General features: G+C 43.7%; 1 long non-coding RNA gene across 1 annotated transcript; it reads left to right on the top strand.

Moving 5' to 3' along the window:
* The first annotated feature begins 417 nt into the window (after positions 1-417).
* Positions 418-1,850, top strand: LOC135980861 (uncharacterized). Its single transcript, XR_010597766.1, has 2 exons — positions 418-788; positions 1,328-1,850. It is a non-coding gene; the product is annotated as an uncharacterized LOC135980861 (long non-coding RNA).
* Positions 1,851-5,512: the final 3,662 nt, after the last annotated feature.

Below are 5,512 nucleotides of genomic sequence, written 5' to 3'. Positions count from 1 at the left end.
GTTAGGAGTCAGTGAATCAGGGTACGGTCCATAGCCCACCTCTTTAGAGGGGGGTTCAGGCACTCTAGAAGTAGATGGAGCTGGAGATAGAGGTGCAGAAGGAGCGTGTGGTCTGGTGGAAGAAGTACGAGGGCAAGTGGCAGTAGGAGCTGGCCAGGGGTACCACTGAGGCCAAGGCATCGGATAAGAAAAGTTAGGTGCCGCCCACGGCGGGATGAAGTAGGGAAACTGAGGCTGGTGGTTGTGAGTCATGATCTGAGGTGCAAAAGGTTCTGTTTGAGGAGGAGAGGCATGTGGGGAGAACTCTGCCTGCTGCTGCATATCAAGCTCACTGTCAGTAAAGGTAGCCAGGTCAGGTGGGTAGAGTGGCTGGTCAAAGAGTGAGCACAGTGTGTCCAGAAGCGGAGAGTTAGGCTCAGGTGCCACTGAGAGGTTGTCCTGACTGAGGAACTTTTGTTGCTGCTCCCTGGGCTGTGATTCTGCTGCATGCGATCTGTGCTCAGAGGCATGCACAGACTTTTGTTTGACTTTTCCCGGTGCCGTGGGTCACTTGAAGGCTCCCTGCGGAGCTCCACTCCTGTTATCTGAATGGCAGGCAGGCTCTGTGCCAAAGTTCTTTTCGGCACTGGGTGTTGGCACCTTGTCTATTTTCGGTGCTGAGGGGACCCGTGCCAAGGAGACCTTCCCGGTATGGGAGGTCAGGTCCCTGCCTCTGTGCTCTGTGGGAGCCATGGGTGAGGTGCTGGGACGGTTGGAGGTACCTGCCTTTGGTGCTGTCAGCTCTGAGGGTAAGGATCTTGCAGGAGACCCTTTACCATTGTGAAAGTCTCTGCACTGAGACAGTTGAGCTTCCTGCCTCTTCGCCTGAGAGGGTGAAGCCGCGCTCCCAATCGGTTCGGACCTGGCTGGGGAGCGTGAGGGAGAGGGTTTGCCACTGGCCATCTCCAGAGGTGGCTGCAGGGATTTCTGCATGAGAAGCATTTTCAGCCACAGGTCCCTGTCACGACAAGCCCTGGTTTTGAGGCTTGTGCAATGGACACACTTGGCAGGGATGTGTGTCTCGCAGAGGCACGTCACACAAGGTGAGTGTCCACAGGACCTTGGCATAGAGTCCTGACAGGAAGCACATTTTTTGAATCCTGAAGCCCCTGGCATTATTGTGCTAGGAATGCCAGGGGAGAGTGTCTCAGCGGGAGACAAACTTGAAGAAAAAAGTTTTTTTTGTTTCGTTTTGTTTTTTAAACTAAGTAACTATTCTAAAGGAAGGGAAACAACTGGGATGTTACTAACTAACTATTTCTATGTTCTTTGTAATTGTTTCCTTCAGAAACCAGAGAAGAGGATCAGCACTGCCCTGAGTCCCGTCTTTAACCGAGGACTGTTGAAAAGGAACTGAGAGGGGCATGGGACGCGCGCGCTTAGGCAGACTCTAACAAGACCATGAGTCAGCAGCTGAGCATATGCGTCCCACTGAGGCACTGCTACTGAAGATCTCCGATCAACGGCGCCGGACGCACCGTCGCCCGGAGTAGAGCACCCACAGGGACAGCACTCAAAGAAGAACAGTGATTTCAGCAGAGGAAGTCTGCATGGATTTCAGATGAAGATTCTTCCTACAAGCAAGTGGAGGGAAGATGTTATTTTAGATTGAGCAGACTGTATAGATTTGGTGATCAAAGACTCTATCTGAGACTTAGGTGAACTAAACCTAAGCTTTTGGAAACTCTCAGTTTCTTCTCACTGTGTTTCTGTGGGGACTGAACTGTGCAGATTTTAATTTTGTTTTCTTTATTTGTTTATGTATTATTGAAGATAATGTCTGGATTATAAAAGAGCCATGTCATGCTGTAGACATTATATGCTTTCTTTCTTTATCATTAATTAAGTACTTTTATAAAATCTTAATTGATTTCTTTAGTTCCTTTTGGGACTTGTATGTGGGGAGGTTTACCCTGGGCAATCCTTGCTGAAAATCCTTAGAGACGGAATTCTGGGTCTCCAGCTACTTTTGTATGGGAACTGGGTTTTGTAGGTGCTGCAGAAGGGCAATGAAGTGAACTCTAGCCCACCGAAAGGCTACACATTGCACACATTAAGTTTAGTATTTGTAATAGATGTTAATAGCCTTAGTCTCTGTATATGTTCTTGGTTCTTAACAGATAAGTACACTCACCAGCCCCATGCTATGGGCTCTGTAGTTTAATTTGTTTTGCTTTTAAGTGAAAATGCACATGCCCACTGATCCTGACGCACACAGTTTTATAGCACAAAGTGAAACTGAACATAAACAAGACCTCTCTGTTTATCTGTTACTCACTTTGACCATCACAGAAGGTCACTGTCTGACACAATTTTGCAATGCCTCCAAAATTCAAGATTAGTGGTTGAAACATGGCCAGATTTGTTTCAAAGGCCCTTTGCAGTGGCTTGTGTGCTTGAGTTTGACCATGTGGTTAATACCTCTCTGGCGTTCTAATCCCAATGAAGAGTAAAGGAATATATATAAATAACCCAATACAGCATTCAAACAGCAGGTATGGATTCATCAGGTGGGACACAGCTACTGCTCTGAAACCTGACATTAGCCTGTAGTTTTCAGTTCTCAGATTTATTTTTTACCAGCACAAGAGTTCAGGAGTATGAAAATCAGTTTGTATAAACCCCAAAAGAACTAATTATGTGGTGAGAAGAGTGTATACTATTACTGTGTAGCCTACGATACAGAAAAATTACCATGCATCAGTCACTTGAGAGGGGAGAACTTTAGACCAGTAATCGCTAGAGTTGTGTGTGGGTTTATTCTTAAATTCCACTGTGGGCCATCAACACACTATGGTCTTCACTAGTGGATATTTTTCTCATATAGGTTTATCATCTTCATAATGCACAATTTGCCATTGTGAATGCTGTGCAATCAACTACAATCCAAAGTGTTGCCTGGTGGTTGCATATTGATCTCAAATCTGGACAGAGGAAGACACTTACTTTTTGGCTAATAAAGGTTCAAATAGAACAGCAATCCTTTTCAGCAAACGCATAGTGCAATTGCACCAGGAGTGATGGTTTGACCCTTTGGGCTATCAGAGTACTGCCAAAACCCCCACAACTATCCTATTGTTGTAGTAATAAGTGTGAGCACACACAACCATAATTATCTCTCATGATCATCACCATAACATTAAAAAAATAAGATTCAGGGTTACGGCTTCAAAAGGGTAATGCTAAGCACCATTAAATCTATTTAGCAGCCTCTCATAGTATCTCTTGTTCTAATTTTGCACTTACAATTTTATAGTATAGTTTTGTAGTCACATGGGAAATCTGTGTTAGGTTCCCATAATCACTTCCTTGCACTGAGTTAGCAGAATCTGGAAACAAAGTGGAGGCAGTATATTCAGGCACTGTGCGGAATAGAGAATACATAGCATGGTCCATATCTGTCTCTATGAGAGCTGGTTGGGAATATTGTGATTAAATGTCTAATGTGAAAATGATGATTCAACAAAACCAAGATTTTGCAAGGAAATTTATTCAGAGTCACTGTTTCTCAGGATAGAGTCCCCATCCTTGATGTGATCACAATCTAAGTACCTACATGGGAAATGGATATTTGATAGTGGGCTCCTTTAATCCAGCAGAGAAAGGTATAGCAATGGCTGGAAACTGAAGCTAAACCAATTCAGACAGGAAATAAGGCATTCCTATGTAGTAAGGTTTATTAATCTCCAGAATAAACTACTGAGGTTCATGGTGGATTCTCCATCACTGGCAATTTTTAGATCAAGATTGGAAGTTTTTTGTGGGGACCATGCTCTAGTTCAGTAATTTATTCAGGGGAGTCTGTAGCCTATGTTATGCAGGGGCATGTCTACACTGCATCTGAGAGCAAGCCTCCCAGCCTGAGGCCACAGATTCATGCTATCACTCTAAAAATGGCTCTGTAGATGATGCAGCTCATTCTGGCGCTCAGGCTAAGAAGTGTGAGGGGGGTGAGCTTGAGAGCTTGAACGACAATGTCAAAGCAAAGTCTACACAGCTAGTGAGAAGCCCTCTAGAACATGCATGTGCAACTGACACCCTCCATCTGCTAATAGCCCAGCAGCAAGAGCATCCAACTGTATACCTGTATTGCCAGATTCAGACGAGGCACTTGATTCAGTCAATCTCTCTTGCTTGCTATAGTCAATGACTATGAAATTACTTATACAAAGTGAAACAGCTCTAATGGGAGAGATGTAGAGTGAAACTCTGATGCTATAGCCTGGTGGTTAAGGCATTTGCCAAGGATGCAGGAGACCTAGGTTGAAGTCTCTTCTCTGAATCAGGCAGAGCAGGAACTTGTATGTGACTCTCCCACATCCTAAGTGAATGTCTTTGCCAGGGGACTGTTTTGGGGTGAGGTGTGTCTGTTTTGTGGCTTTTAGCAAAAACATTTCAAAAAGTCTGTTTCATCCCAGTGTGGAATGGAAAAATGTTTAAAATCTCCAAGCTTTGCAGGACAGGAAAACCCTTCCCCCACCACCCCCAGCTCTAAGAGGATCTGAGCACAGTCTGCTGGGGAGAGTGCATGTTGTAAATATTCATGCTACTGCTACGGAGCAGAAATTTGGCTTTTCGGTGTGAAGTCAGAGATGAGAAGGTTGCATTTAAGAATAGACTAATGAAGAGACTTGTCTTAGAGCCAAACTCTGACAACCTTACTTACGTTGATTAGCACCTTACCCCACCTTTCAGCAGGATTATTTGTGAAGTGACATGCCATCCAACACAAATAAACGTATCAGAATCCGGCCTTTAAAGGGTGTGAGTGCAGTAAGCAGATTCCTTATGAGTGAACCTGAAGCACCATCTTAGTCTTTGGAGGATTAGAAAGCCTACTAGAGTGGCAGTTTATTCACATTTAACCCCCATAAGTCATTTTGACCTTTCATGGTGGATTTGCTTAAGTGAGCCTTAGTCATATCTAGAGCTATACAACACTCAGCAGTGTCACAGGGCAAGGGTTTATGTGAACCTTTTCTTCGCTTTCAATGCACATAGATTGGCATCCACTCTGTTTCACTTTGAGTGTTCGGATTGTTGAAACCAAATCGAAAGCTTAAAGCAAAACTCAGCAAAATCCCCAGTTTAACCTGGCTTCATATTTACATCATATGAAACCTTATATTTTACATGATTTTTTTTTCTATTCAAAAACCAAACATTAGCCAGCATCACTCACTGCTGTACTCAGGGTCATTCAAAAGGTTTGTAAAACTTTGTGAACCATTTGATCAACCTGATTTGAGTTTGGAGTTTTTAATGTCACCCCCAAACCAGATGACTTAAATTGCTTCAGGCACAGATGAGCAATTGTAGTAAGTCACTGAGCGTGCTGAGTTCAGCTCCTTTTTTCTGTTTGTGAATTAGCCATGAACTGTTTATGGATTTTGTCCAACTTATTTTTTATACCAAGTTATTTGCTGCATATTGTCTAAAAACAATTACTTTCATGCAGATTGTGCCATTTTTG

The sequence above is a fragment of the Chrysemys picta genome, chromosome 1, assembly GCF_011386835.1.
Source record: "Chrysemys picta bellii isolate R12L10 chromosome 1, ASM1138683v2, whole genome shotgun sequence".
Taxonomy (NCBI): Eukaryota; Metazoa; Chordata; order Testudines; family Emydidae; genus Chrysemys; species Chrysemys picta.
Note: the sequence above shows the minus strand (reverse complement) of the source record. Positions and strands in the feature narration are given on the sequence as shown.